Raw genomic sequence first — 15,196 nt, forward strand, 5'->3', positions numbered from 1 at the left:
AAAAGATCTGGAACAGGGTCTAGAGAGATGGCTCAGTGGTTAAGCACACTTTGCTGCTCTTCCAGAGGACCCAAGTTTAGTTCCCAGCATCACATTGGGGAGTTCACAACTGAATGTAACTCCAGCTCCAGGGCATCAACAACCTCTTCTGGCATCCTCAGGTACTTGTACGCAGGTGGCATTGACTCAAAAGACACACACACACACACACACACACACACACACACACAAGTAAATTTAAAAATCTTTAGAAAAAAAAAATCTGAACAGAGTCCCATCCTTCTGCCACAGGGTTCCATCACATTGGCACACTGTATTTGGTGGGATCTCCCGTGCGTGCTCTTCTTGTTTGTTTCCCGTTGTGGGGCAGCTGGCTTGTAGCTTGCTCTCCAGCAACTTGGCTGACCCAGCTGTCTTGCATACCCAGCCCATCCAGCAGACTGACGAAACACAGATGCTCCATCTCCACAGAAACCTGCCAGCCTCTTGCCTCACTGTCCCTCTTCCCAAACATATGTTCTTAGCTGAAAGGCTAAGGGACTGGGATGAGGGGTGAGGATCAGTTAGACAGCACATAGAGGCCCATGGTCCAGTCCCTGGGGTACAGGCCCCTGGTTGCTAGTTCTCTACTTCATGAATGTTAAAAAATACTCTTTTTGTGAAACCCCTTGACTTCATAGTTTGTGTATTCCAGCTGAAGTAAAAAGAGAAAAATTTAAGCAATATCTAGGAGGAAAAAAAATCCAGTTTAGAATTAGGACTTTCCAACTGAAATATTACCGGGCAGCTAAGTGAGGACCAGGACAGCAGAGGCTTGGGCAAGTCACTCCCATTCCTAGGAACTCATTCCTCCAGGTTCCCATCTCCTGCTGGGAATGCCAGCCACTGTGGCAACATCTTCAAGTTTTAAGAGAATTGAGAATTCAAGATCTCCCTGTCAGATTCTCATGAGATTCGTCCAGATTTTGAAAGGTTGGCAACTCAGGTTTTCCTTTAAATCCTTTGAACTGGAATCAAAAAGCTATCAATTTGCAAAGGATAGGAGAGATGCTGTGCCTATGCCCTTGTGGTTTTTAGATGTGGAAACTCAGGCCCAGAGACAGTGACCCATCTCTGGTCCCAGAACCTGATTTTGCTGCAGCTATAGATCTTTTCCTTCCATTTCTAAGCAGTGTGCTTCTGTTGGGCCTCCGAGAGAGCTTTGAGTGTCATCTCAGTGCAGGTGCTGGAGGCCATCCAGCTCCTTCTGAGGAGCCAGCAATGATCCTAGGGAGTGTAAGCATGACCTCTATCCCCCCTTGAGTGGCTCATGCATTCCCAGGGGCTGTGCTGGGCATGTCACACTGAGAAACAGGGATTTACTTTTGCTCAAGTTTGATCAGTTCTAGCAAAGTACATTCAGCATGGCTCAGTAAAGATTTTCCACACAGCAAGAGTCTATACAGCTTCAAATATTCCAGAGCTGTTAATACAGCTAGGAAAATTCCTGTGGGGTCAGGTCAATTCAACTTTGTCCTATGGCAAGAAAGGCCAGACTTCCTGGGACCATGCTGTTGCACCACAGCTGCTGGGGTAAGGTGCTGAAAAATTTACCTTTGCTGAATGATTGGTCCAGCCCAATGACTGTCTGACCAAAGGGCTCAGAAATGAATGCTTCCTGTTAGGCAGGAGGGAGGGGTCAGGTTTTACCCCCTGTTCTCTCTTGCTTGCCCAGTCTGCTCATAAAAAGGAGAGTTTGATTTTTCCAAGTTACTGCACTGTGGACCCCAGACACCAACACTGATCTCCTGAAAGAAACTGATTGACCTCCAGGGAGCAGCTGTCGGAGCCCAAAAGGGTGACTCATGAGCAGCCACGTTCCCAGAACTCACCCATCCCTGGCCAGCTAGGAAGAGGCTAAGCCAGGAGGTACATGTGTGGGGTGGGGAAGGGTGCTGCCTCTGTTTTGAAAAACATTGTGTGTTATAGCCAAGCAGCCATCCCCTGTGGGCAGCGAGGTACTTTTAAAAGTAGAGGGCTCTGGAGAGCACTCTGTTGGCTGTCTGCCTTTATCTGGAAGACTGAGTTTTCACTTGCCAAGCTAGCTCAGCCTCAGCCAGAAACACATGCAGCAGTAGCTCCTTCCTCCAGGGCTATTGAAAGTGTTTCTGCCACCATTGTGGGCCCTAGCAGGAACAACTGGTTTTTCAGGCTGTTAAGAAAGATAGTGTGATATATGCAGTTGAAGGATGTTACTGACCACCCACCTCCAACCCCTAAACTTCTAAAACAAATTGAGAAGACACATGAATCAGCATGCTATTTATATTGACTTTATGTGTGTGGCGTGTTTGTGTGTAATTTTTTTGAGACTCCCTGTGGCATCCTGGCTGATCTGAAACTCATGCGACTCTGCCTTGCCTCCCAAGTGCTAGGATTACAGGTACATGCTACCACACCCGACTGTATTACCTTTTTATAGATGAATGACGTACATGCAGTGAAGTATGCCAGTAACTACAGCTTGTTGGGTTTTACACTCTTAACACACTTACTTTTGCAATCGGTACCACACTGAGAGAGTGTGACTAGTGTCCCAGGGGCCTCCCCAGGACTCCCTCAGTGGTTGGTGATGGCTGTCCTGTCTTCTGATTTTATACAGATGTAATACCTGGGACGTGGGAGTCAAAGGTTTGAGCTTAAAGAGTTATAAACAGGGTGATAGAATGCATTCAGTGAGGTGGCTCTTGAACATCAGTAGAGCGATTCCTGTGGTGTTCAGGGCTCTTTGAGATGATGTTTCATTGCCTTAGACCAAGATGAGTCTTCAGGTTCTTCCCTAAGAGTTGGTGGATGTGTGGAGGATGACGGTGTTTGGAGGGCTGTCAAGGGCAGACAGGACACTGAACTAGTGATTGTCCTGGTAGTGGGCTTGTTACTGGTACATGAGTTTTCTTAAAGGCCTGATTGTTCAGGAAGTATTAAAAGCTGAGAGCTGCCTGTTGGGGGCAGATGGGATGGAGTCTTGAGTTAGAGCCAACAAGAAATGCCATGTGTCATTACTGATAGAAATCTGACCATCCCTGGATGCCTCCTGTCTGAGTGCAGGCTCCTGGGAGTTGACTTTCTGATGGCTCAGAAGATGCTGTTGACAACGGAGACCATAGGATGCAGCCTGCCTAATGAGTTCCTTGTCTGGTGGCCAGAGGTGTGGGGTTTCTTTTAGGGAGTCCATTAGCCACTTAGATGGCTGGCTTCAGAACACGCAAACTCTTGAGGTAGAGCTTCTGCAGATAACGTCTCGCTGGTCCTGGGTATGGACAGCTGGGAGTTCCACTGGCAGGTGCAGCTTAACTTGGCTCCTCAGTGGTTGCCTCTCACATTACTTTAACAAGTGGGCTGGGATAGTTTCTAAATATATGCTTGTCTTGTGTGGCTCAAAGGAGCAGGGAAAGTGGCCGATTCTACTCAAAGGGGTTCCTGTTTATTCAATATTCATTCAGCATTAATAAGTGCCAGCTGGGCAGTAGGTGCTATGGCTGGCTTTACCTATGGCTTTGGGGGAATCTGCCTTGATGTATGCAGATTGTTACAGATGAGTCAAGTATTGGCCTGAAGGCTGTGTGATGAAGAGTTGTCATTCTTAGTGTGTGCTTATTCTTTCCTAAATAACTGCCATCGATTGTTTCAGATTGTCCATGTAGATGACTCTTTTGGGCAACTCTGAGGGTATTTTTGTTCCAAGCCTATAACTTCTCTTATAACCTTCTCCTTATGTGTCTAGTATGTGACAGTGTAACAGGCCTGATCTATGCTGTGTGCCCTGCAAACATCATTCTCTGTCTTCCCATGGTGGAGAACAGAGCCTTGTGGAGTTGACGCCCTCACTCCTTCGAGGACCTGGTGTGTAGCTTTACCTTTAGCTGCCAACCTGGATGAGCCTGCAGGGGCAGCGGCAGGTGTTCCTGTGGCTGGACATGAGCTGATGCAACTGGAGGACTCCTCTAGGAGTTCCTGATTCCTGTGCAGAGTTCCCTGCTGCCTAATCAGTACAGTCCTCATGGGTAATGCTCCTTCTCCATCATTGGCTCACCTGACGGTATAGGGTAGAGACAGGTGGCACAGACAGCTCTGCTACTGAAATTGCCTCCCTGGGTTTTCATTCTGTACCAGTTCCCTGATGGAGGTTGAAGCCAAGCTATTTAACACCCTGTGCCTCCCTTTCCTCATCTGCCAAATGACATTGATATCAGTAGCTCTAATGTGGGATTTTCATGGTCACAATTCACTCCTCAGTAAGCGCTCACTGTCACCTCTGTGTGCGTTCCTGGGTGTTCCCATCTCCCAAAATGTGAAGCTGGGTATGTTTTCCATATGAGATGTCCCCCACAAGCAGTTTCTTTCTCAGCAGTGTGCCTTGGACTTTTGGCCTTGTGCTCTCTGTTTTAGAAAGAGCTGGGCTCTCTCTCGGATTTTAAGAAAGCATTCTTTGGTGGGGGGGGGCATTGAGATACGTGACCCAGACTTACTTCCATTGTATGATCCTCTTGCCTCAGCTTCCCCAGTGCTGGAATTTCGGCTTTTAAGGAAATATACTTAGAATAAAAAAATTATTTTTATTTTATGTATATGAGTCTTTTGCCTGCATGTATGTAAGTAAGTGTATCACATGCATGCAAACCTGTGGAGGACAGAAGAGGGCATCAGCTCCCCTGGAACTGGAGTAACAGATGGTTGTTAGCTGCCATGTGACTGCTGGGAACTGAACCCCAGGTCCTCTACAAGAGTAGCCAGTGCTCTTAACCTCTGAGCCATCTCTCCAGCCCCAGGAAACATCTTTCAAATCCATTCTTTTTGGTAGTCCCATTTATATATTCCAAGGATTTTGAGGACTGTGTCATTACCTTGGCCTTGATGAACTCTTTAGAGCCTGTCTGAACTGGGGTAAGATAGCAGCATGTTGTCAAGGTAGTACATGTCCGAACCAGTTAACCTGAAGGTGGATCCGCAGGTTGGAGATGCTGCTTCCTTCCATGGTCATCTGCTTATGGGCTTGGCCATTGCCAGAGGAAATGTCAGACATCAGCTGTCTGAGGCACAGAGTCTGCAGGGCGGAGGAGTCCCCTGGTCAATCTGGACACCACAACATTCCAGGAAGGAAGCTTCCAGGGCGTTCCCTCTTCCCTTACCCCAGGGTCTTGTCTCTTACACTTGGAAACATTATCAGGGTGGATCCCTTAGAAAGCTAGATCACTGCCTATCTGCCTCCTGGCTTTTGTCTTCTCTTGTCATTCATGGAGGCATTCTGCTGAGATATTCAGGGGCCCCTATGTGTGAACTGAATATCTCCAGGCTCCCCAGCACTCTGTCCAGGCCCTTTTGTGGGTTATAGAAGCAGGTGTGCCTGGACTGCCCCCTTCCCAGGATGAACCAACAATGGAGGGTGAGGGTGAGGGCCAGGGAGGGTCCTTGTCTGCTGTGGCAAATTCCCACACTGAGGTTTAAACAACTTATTTGTTCATTCACAGTTCTGGAGCTCAGAAGTCTGTAGTCAGCCCTGGGGGCTGATCTAAATGTGAGCAAGCCTGGCTCCTGCTGGAGGCTCCCGGTATGTCTGGCCATAGCCTTGCCTGTTTCAGCCTCTGGAGGCCCCACTTTCCAAGGCTGGTGACCTCTTCCTGAAATCAGTCCCGAGCATCCCCTGTGGCCATGCCTCCTGCTGCTGCTCTTCCTGCTTCAAAAGGTCCCTGTGATCCCATGGGTCCCACCCAGAGAATGCAAGGTGATCTCCTCAGGACCTGTAGGTACTGACACTCCTTTTCCAGGCAAGGTAACAGTCACAGATTCTGGGAATGGTGGACACCTTTGGAGGCCCCAGCGACACTCCACTGCAGTGCTAAGCTCACAGCCTCCACTGGGGCAGATCCAGGCCCCACCAGTGGTTGCCAGGCTACTCAGTGCCTCCCCTGAGGCTTAATTGCAGTACTGTTTGAAGAGCTTAGAGGGCACCAGCTCAGCATCTTGTGACTGTTATCGTTTATCGCATCAGTGTTTTGTTCTAAGGAGGGCTCAGAGAGTGTTAGGACACACTGAATGCTGATGCTTATGAGAAACAAACAAACAAACAAACAAACAGATCATTATAGTATCATTCAAAAAAGATTCTCACTTTGGATTTTGGGATTTAAGACAGGACTAGCTCATCTTTGGGGGGTGGAAATATTTTCTGTATTTTCTCTTCCTTTGTAGAATGTTGCATATGTGGTACTGAAGGATAGGGAGAAGTTCATTTAGCACGTATTATATTATTTCAGCATCTAGTTACAGTCTGTCATTGAGGGAAGCCAAGGCAGGCACTCAAGGCAGGAGCCTGGAGGTGGGAACTGGAGCAGAGACCACTGAGGAATGCTGCTTACCCGCTGGCTTTCCCTGACTTGCTCAGCTCGCTCCCTCCCTTCTTCCCTCCTCCCTCAGCCTGGGTTCTTTTTTTTTTAAAAAATTATTTTATTAATATTATAAAATAATAAAATAACATTTTAGTATAATTTTATGAATATCAGCCTGCATGTAGGTAAGTGCACCTGTGTTGTGCAGTGCCCTTGGAGGACAGAAGAGGCTGTCGGATCCCCTGGAACTGGAGTTATGGACAATTGTTAGCTGCCATGTGGGTGCTGGAATTTGAACCTGGGTCTTCTGCAAGATGGTTGTTAGCTGCCATGTGACTGCTGGGAACTGAACCCCAGGTCCTCTACAAGAGTAGCCAGTGCTCTTAACCTCTGAGCCATCTCTCCAGCCCCAGGAAACATCTTTCAAATCCATTCTTTTTGGTAGTCCCATTTATATATTCCAAGGATTTTGAGGACTGTGTCATTACCTTGGCCTTGATGAACTCTTTAGAGCCTGTCTGAACTGGGGTAAGATAGCAGCATGTTGTCAAGGTAGTACATGTCCGAACCAGTTAACCTGAAGGTGGATCCGCAGGTTGGAGATGCTGCTTCCTTCCATGGTCATCTGCTTATGGGCTTGGCCATTGCCAGAGGAAATGTCAGACATCAGCTGTCTGAGGCACAGAGTCTGCAGGGCGGAGGAGTCCCCTGGTCAATCTGGACACCACAACATTCCAGGAAGGAAGCTTCCAGGGCGTTCCCTCTTCCCTTACCCCAGGGTCTTGTCTCTTACACTTGGAAACATTATCAGGGTGGATCCCTTAGAAAGCTAGATCACTGCCTATCTGCCTCCTGGCTTTTGTCTTCTCTTGTCATTCATGGAGGCATTCTGCTGAGATATTCAGGGGCCCCTATGTGTGAACTGAATATCTCCAGGCTCCCCAGCACTCTGTCCAGGCCCTTTTGTGGGTTATAGAAGCAGGTGTGCCTGGACTGCCCCCTTCCCAGGATGAACCAACAATGGAGGGTGAGGGTGAGGGCCAGGGAGGGTCCTTGTCTGCTGTGGCAAATTCCCACACTGAGGTTTAAACAACTTATTTGTTCATTCACAGTTCTGGAGCTCAGAAGTCTGTAGTCAGCCCTGGGGGCTGATCTAAATGTGAGCAAGCCTGGCTCCTGCTGGAGGCTCCCGGTATGTCTGGCCATAGCCTTGCCTGTTTCAGCCTCTGGAGGCCCCACTTTCCAAGGCTGGTGACCTCTTCCTGAAATCAGTCCCGAGCATCCCCTGTGGCCATGCCTCCTGCTGCTGCTCTTCCTGCTTCAAAAGGTCCCTGTGATCCCATGGGTCCCACCCAGAGAATGCAAGGTGATCTCCTCAGGACCTGTAGGTACTGACACTCCTTTTCCAGGCAAGGTAACAGTCACAGATTCTGGGAATGGTGGACACCTTTGGAGGCCCCAGCGACACTCCACTGCAGTGCTAAGCTCACAGCCTCCACTGGGGCAGATCCAGGCCCCACCAGTGGTTGCCAGGCTACTCAGTGCCTCCCCTGAGGCTTAATTGCAGTACTGTTTGAAGAGCTTAGAGGGCACCAGCTCAGCATCTTGTGACTGTTATTGTTTATCGCATCAGTGTTTTGTTCTAAGGAGGGCTCAGAGAGTGTTAGGACACACTGAATGCTGATGCTTATGAGAAAGAAACAAACAAACAAACAAACAGATCATTATAGTATCATTCAAAAAAGATTCTCACTTTGGATTTTGGGATTTAAGACAGGACTAGCTCATCTTTGGGGGGTGGAAATATTTTCTGTATTTTCTCTTCCTTTGTAGAATGTTGCATATGTGGTACTGAAGGATAGGGAGAAGTTCATTTAGCACGTATTATATTATTTCAGCATCTAGTTACAGTCTGTCATTGAGGGAAGCCAAGGCAGGCACTCAAGGCAGGAGCCTGGAGGTGGGAACTGGAGCAGAGACCACTGAGGAATGCTGCTTACCCGCTGGCTTTCCCTGACTTGCTCAGCTCGCTCCCTCCCTTCTTCCCTCCTCCCTCAGCCTGGGTTCTTTTTTTTTTAAAAAATTATTTTATTAATATTATAAAATAATAAAATAACATTTTAGTATAATTTTATGAATATCAGCCTGCATGTAGGTAAGTGCACCTGTGTTGTGCAGTGCCCTTGGAGGACAGAAGAGGCTGTCGGATCCCCTGGAACTGGAGTTATGGACAATTGTTAGCTGCCATGTGGGTGCTGGAATTTGAACCTGGGTCTTCTGCAAGAACAGTCAGTGTTCTTAACCGCTGAGCCATCTCTCCAGCCCCAAGACTGGGTTCATGTCATTCTTTGGCTCCAGTAAAGGATATTTTGTTTTGTCTTTTTGAGACAGGGTCTCCCTATAGCCCCAGCTGGCCTGGAATTCCTTATGTAAACCAGGCTGGCCTTGAACTCACAGAGTGCTGGGACTAAGGACTAAAGGCGTGTGTCACCACACCCGGCCTTTTGTTTTTTAAATTGTGTCTATAAAGCCCCTGCTGAGTGTGAAAGTTTGCATTGAAGGCCAAAGCAGTTTGTGATATTATTAATTAGTCAGAAACCGAACTGTACTCTGTGCCCTCTAGAGTCAATACATCAAACTTCATTGCTTCTCTTCCACCTGGAAACCCCAGGCCAGCAGAGCTCGCATGCAGCACTGCTCACACCGGCACAGGTTCATGAGGAGCGTGACCATCTGCATTGTGGAAGTTTTTATTTTTATTGTTGTTGTTTTGAGCCTGGGTCTTACTGTGTAGCCCAGGCTGGCCTCAAACCCAAGACTGCATTTCTTCCTACCCACCCTTAGCTGCCTCCCTCTTTTTTTTTGAGACAGGATATCATCATAGCCCACGCTAGCCTCAAATCCTTGGTACTCCTGCCTCAGTCTTCCAAGTCCTGGGGTTATAGGCATGCACGGCTATTTTCTTTAAAGGTACCAGCAGTTTGGCCATCTAGAGCTACCCCTGTTTTCTGGTTTTTAAATGGCGCCTTCTGGTTGCATCCTTCCACGGTGGGGTAGGACGGCAGCTCCTCTGGGGGTCTATTTAATAAGGTCCCCCTCAAGAGGGCCCCTCCCTCCTGGCCTGATTAAAACCCCCCCCGCCCAGGTCCTACCTCATAATACCATTTTGGAGGTTAGACTTCAACATAGGAGCTATATAAACATCAAGCACTTTCAGGGATTTGAAGTGGGATGTAGGCATGAGCTGCTCACTGTAGTGTACAGAGGGGGCTCTGAGGGAACAGGGGGTTTGAAGAAGAGCAGGTGCAGGAGTAAGGGAGGGAGAGTATCTGTGGGTGCTGGGTTGAGTAGATGAGCCACACCCTTCCGTAATTGAAAAACCCTCATTTCTAGGTCTGCAAACTAGGGATACAGGACACTGATGGGGATAGAAGGAGAGCTTGTCCCCATCCCCCAGAGCTCTGCCCTTGACTAACTCAGCTATGGAATTGCTTTTCCTAGTGTGTGGGAGGTAGTTAATGGTTGATGGGAATTAATATGTTATCCGTTCTGGATGACCCCTTTCCATTTTAAACAAAGGTTTTCAGAGTCTGGACTACAGGAGTCTTCTGAGCTGTTAGTTTTTAATCAAAATGTTATCAGAAAACCTTTGTGTTCAATCATACTTCAACTTTTATTAAGTCTCTCTATTGGGGTTTCAGATTGAGATTAAGTTAAAACAAAGACACACAGACACACACAGACAGAGACACACAGACACAGACACACACCCAGACACACATACACACACCCAGGCACATACACAGACACACACAGACAGACACACACACAGACACACAGGCACACAGACACACACACAGGCACACACAGACAGACACAGAGAGAGACACACACACATACACACACACACACACACACGTGTCATCCTGTGAGTTTCTTTTGCCCCCTGGTGGCAGACTTTTGAACACTATTTTGGGATTCATGGTTGGAAAACTTGCTTGCTTCTGGTGCTGGGAACCATAGAGTTTTCCAATGCTTGATCTTGTGATGGTCAGTCAGTTCTCAAAGGGGCAGCCTGGCATAGAGAAGGTGGAGGTGAATTCTTCCTGATGCTGGTACTTTTATGTTCTATTATCTTACACTGCTCTTTAATGAGCGAATCTCCTGAGCTCTCTCAGCCCCAAGCTTCTTTTACCCTCGGTTGTCCTGGGCTGGGGGTGAGGGCAGTGTTTGAAATATCCTGTGCATCATTCTACATCTAATGAGAAAAAAATAGGAGAAAATTATCTTTGATGTGTCAGCTCCTGTTCTGAGATGATCAAGGCAAATGATAAAGGAATGCTGGTTAGTTTTTGTCAACTTGACATTAACCCAGACACACGTGGGAAAAGAGAATCTGAATTGAGGTATTTCATACATCATACATGTCTGTGCGGCACTTTTTTGATTTCTAATTGATGTAGGAGGGTCCAGCCCACTGTGGGCAGTGCCATCACTAGGCAGGTGGGCCTGGAGTATATAAGACAGGTCACTGGGCAAGCCAGTGAGCAGTGTTCCTCAGTGGTCTCTGCTTCAGTTCCTGCCTTGAGTTCCTGCCTTGGCTTCTGCCAGTGATGGACTGTAGCCTGTAATCCAAATGAACCCTTTCCTCCCCCGAGTTGCTTTTGGTCATGGTGTTTATCACAACAACAGAAAAATAACTAGAACGTAAGGGAATGATGCAGCCTTCTCTGTTGGGGGAGGGGGAGCTGGCTGATGGAGCTCTGTCATTTCTGACAAGGAAGAGAAACCTGTGTCTCCACAGGGAGATGCCTGGAAAACCAAACAGGGTGGTAGACATCAATTTCAGTAGATGAACTTCACTTTCAATAGACAGATGTCAGTTTCTATAGACAGATGGCAATTTCAGTAGATACATATTCCTTTCAATAGATAAGTGTCAAGGCCCAGGAGGAAGCCAGACACACACCAGGAACAGGGGCGACTTCCTGCCTCCACAGCATCCCCCATTATATCTCTCCTGATTATGATGGTTTTACTTGATTTTGACTTTGTGTTTTTGTGTGGGAATTTTGCCCAAGTTTCATGTAAGGTTGCACTATTCACTTAAAATAAGCCTTGTTAAGTGTGTGTGTGTGTGTGTGTGTGTGTGTGTGTGTTTAGATAGGTTTGACTGTGTAGCTCAGGCTGACCTCTGACTGAATCCTCTGGCCCAACCAAGTGCTGGGATTCCAGTATAGGCTATCACACCTGGCTGCCTTGTGAAACCTTTTTTATTTCATTTAAGTTTTAAAGTTAATTTTTGTGATTTTTATGCAATATAGTTTGACGGTATTTAGGTCCCCTCTCCATCTCCACCAATATACCTTTATATTATTGTATGATCAACACTGAGCTTTTATTCATGACCTCCGAACCTTTAATGACATGAATATTTCTGTTTTTATATTAGGAAACTGAGGCTTAGGTATGTCAAGCAAGTTGTCTGGTCACAGGATAAAGTGCCCTCCTCTGGCTGGGGTCTCCTTTCTGTCTACACAGAGGGGTTTCTTCCTGCAGCATTCTAGTCTCAAGTAAGGCGTTGAGTCAGGCAGAGAATCAGGCTTGAATGAAGCCTTGAGTGGAGAGCCTTGATCTCGGGATTCACATTCTGTCCTTGTCACATTGCTCTGTTTGACAAGCCTCCTTGTGTAGGCATTTACATCTTATGTGAGGCTGCACAGTCCAGAGGCTGCCCAGGGTGGACAGGGCCTGGCCCGGAGCCCCCAGATGCTTAAGATTGTGTTTCTCTTCCGTGTAGCCTGCTGATGCTGATGGGTGGGGTCTCACAAGGAGGCGTCCTGTCTCTCTCAGGAACTAGGACTTTGTTACTGTGTTTTACTGACTTTGGTGATTGATAGAGAAGGATGGCATGGAGTTACAGCCCAGTGTTCCAGGGTTCTTCTCGTACCCTGACAGCCCAGTTTTGGGTTGCTAGGACATAGCTATAGCATGTGGCTGGGGCAGACAGGAGGGACTTGACTCCATAGTCACAGCGTGATGCTGACACAGTAGCAGCTGGTAACGACCCTAGTCACAGATGCTGCGGTCCATATAAGCTAACCCTTTCTCCAGGGTACCACCTCCCTGCCATAGGACTGTTGCATGTGTTGTCACCTCTGCTTGGGATGCTTTTTCTCCATCATTCTTCAGGTTTCAAAAATCTCATATGAAGGTTCATTTTTTTTCCTTTGACTCTTGAACAAATATTTACTTAGCATGCATAAAAATATTTACTTAACTCAGTGAGAGAATCAGAGTGAGGATGAGATTCTTATTCTAAGGAGCACCAAGAAAGCCTCCCCACCTCCCTCCTTCCTTCCTCCCTTCCTCCCACTCCCCCCATCTGTGTGTGCATATACATAAATATGTGTATATATATAATTGTGGAAGATGCTATGGAGGAAGGAAGACTGGAGTAAGTGTAAATGTGCATATAAAATCAAGAAAATAACACTAACCTTTGAGGTTATGTCTGACAAGTTATTTTGCAATGTACCTATGGTTTATAAGTTCATATCCTAACTTCAGAGCAAACAATAAATCAAAGTTAGTCTTAGCTTTGTTTCCTATTACTGTGATAAAACAACCTGACAAAAGTACCTTAAAGAGAGAAAGGGTTTATTTGGCTCACAATTCCAGGTTATAGTCCAGCATTGTGGGGCGGTCAAGGCAGCATGAACTTGAAGCAGCTGATCACATAATAGCCAGAAACAGAGAGTAGTGAATGACTACACATGCCAGTGCTCAGCTTGCTTTCACTACTCTTAGATAGGTTGGGGTCATCTGCCTAGGGAATGGTGCCACCCACAGTAGGCAGGTCTTCCCACTGCAATTAACACAATCAAGACATGCTCCCAAGCCAAACTAATCCAGACAGTCTCTCACTGAGACTCCCTTCCCGTGTGGCTCTAGATTGTGTCAAGTTGACAACTTTAAGCATCACAGTTCCCTTCCCTGTAAGCTGGCTTGAGCTGTGGATGACTAAAGTTCTGATTTAGCTTGTAGCTTTGGGGAGCTTTCTAAGTGGCATTATATCCTGCGTGCCTGGCATAAAGTGGGGGCCAGTGACTTTCTTGTGGGGATGGGGAGACAGCTGGAACTCTGGATGGCCCGAGTGTGAATCCAGGAAAAAGCCTTCTGAGAGGAAATCAGGCCTCAACCATCATCCTGGTGTAATTGGGGTCATGGCTGACTATATGCAGACTGGGGTAGAAGGAAAGTTACCAACATAAGGGAATTGAGCAATGGGAACTGAGTTATTGAGCAGGAACTGGGGCTTAAGAAAGAGGGGAACTCAGTGATTAGGGTAAATGGAGGGGAAGGGAAAGGGCTGTAGTTTCTGGTGTCCACACTGTGATCTGTCATGTGAGCTGGTTTGCAGGGCAATCTCACCCTTGCCTATCTTCTTTACAGTGTTGTTCCTCACTGCTGAGCCTCCCGGAGTTGGGGCGGGGGTGCTGTGGAGTCAACCAGATGTACTTGGAATTGAATGAGCTGAGGGATGCTCAACAAGGTACCGACCGTCTCTCAGCCCTGATGTCCTTATCTGTAAAATCAGGGTTTTTCTAAATTCAGATATTTGAAGTACACCAGCAATAATAAAAGTTCTACCCCCAGTGTGTTTCTCCAGAAATAATCAAAAGCATCCTTTCTATCCAGGAGCAATCTTTGCTCTTTCCTTAGCTGCCTTGCCTGTCTCCTACCCCACCCAAACCCTCCTTCCATCCACTCTGCCCATAGGACTCTCCTCTACCTTGCCTCTCTCCTCCCTGGGTCCTTGCTGCCCTCCTCTCCGATTAATCCAGTTGGAGTCTTGGAGACCCATGAGCTCAGACTGCATAGCAGAAAGGAGATGGTGGAGAGAGGCAGAATTCTTCTTGACCTGGTGGACGGACAGGGAGTAGAGTCTGGGGTGCCACATGATACTGGCCCCGTGTTCTGTGATTTTTTTCCTGGGGAGACATGAACAAATGTCACTTCAGATAGGGCCCTAATGATAAACCAAAGAAAACATTCCACTCGAGTTTCACTTGGTGAGCCACTGAGTTGTACTGGGGTTAATTATAGGAGCACGCGTAACCCAAAGTCAACCACATCACTGGAAAGCACACCCCAGCATGGGTGATGGACTTGCCAAACTACATCCCTGGAGCTCGCTGCACAGCTTACCGCAAGCTCCATCAGAGAGAGTCTGCTCTCTCCTGCGTTGGTCACTGTTTTTATAACTCTGGCTGGAGCCTCCCGAGTCTTGTCACTTTCTGAGCTTCATGAACTGGTAAGTTTCATGAGCTTCCTGATGCTGGCTGGCCTCCTTCCTCTATCAAGTCTCAGGAGGTAGATACACAGCCCCCTCCTAGCCTTAAGCCATGGTTATCAGCATTGTTGTGAAGTTTCTGGAAGTTCCTGAGCCTTTGATTTCTCCTACTGTGGGTCCATACAAGGAAAATCAAGTTCATATGGGGGTGTTCACACTGCTGGAAAGTGTTCAACACCCAGTGGGTTGGCTCAGTGTACTGTCAGGTGAGCACAAAGCCAGGAGGCCTCAGAGCTTGTCAGTAGGTGTGTGATTGTGGTTATTCCTAGGGAAGATAGGATGACCTTGGGACTGAGGTCCTTGAGCGCACACCATGGGGAGTAGCTGGCCAGGACATTAGATATAGTGTTCTAGTCTTGAGGATGGGGGTGGCAGGAAACTAGAAGATTCTAGAACAGGCCAGTCAGGATCCACTGGGTACAACCCCAAGTTGAGCTTTTCCTTCAACCTCCAGGTTGCCATTGTGCCTGGCCCA

General features: G+C 47.4%; 1 protein-coding gene across 3 annotated transcripts in view; it reads left to right on the forward strand.

Annotated features, from left to right (window-relative positions):
* Nucleotides 1-15,196, forward strand: part of Arhgef3 (Rho guanine nucleotide exchange factor 3) — a 321,412-nt gene that overhangs the window by 68,439 nt on the left and 237,777 nt on the right. The window contains exon 1 of one of the 3 annotated variants that reach the window (XM_017802272.2): nt 13,866-13,920. The exons of the other annotated variants lie outside the window; for them this stretch is intronic. The gene's annotated coding sequence lies outside the window, so the exon portion shown is untranslated. Of the gene's footprint in view, nt 1-13,865; nt 13,921-15,196 lie in introns of those variants that run through there. 3 annotated transcript variants of the gene reach the window in all.

Source organism: Nannospalax galili, unplaced genomic scaffold, assembly GCF_000622305.1.
Source record: "Nannospalax galili isolate Female #2095 unplaced genomic scaffold, S.galili_v1.0 scaffold505, whole genome shotgun sequence".
NCBI classification, from domain to species: domain Eukaryota; kingdom Metazoa; phylum Chordata; class Mammalia; order Rodentia; family Spalacidae; genus Nannospalax; species Nannospalax galili.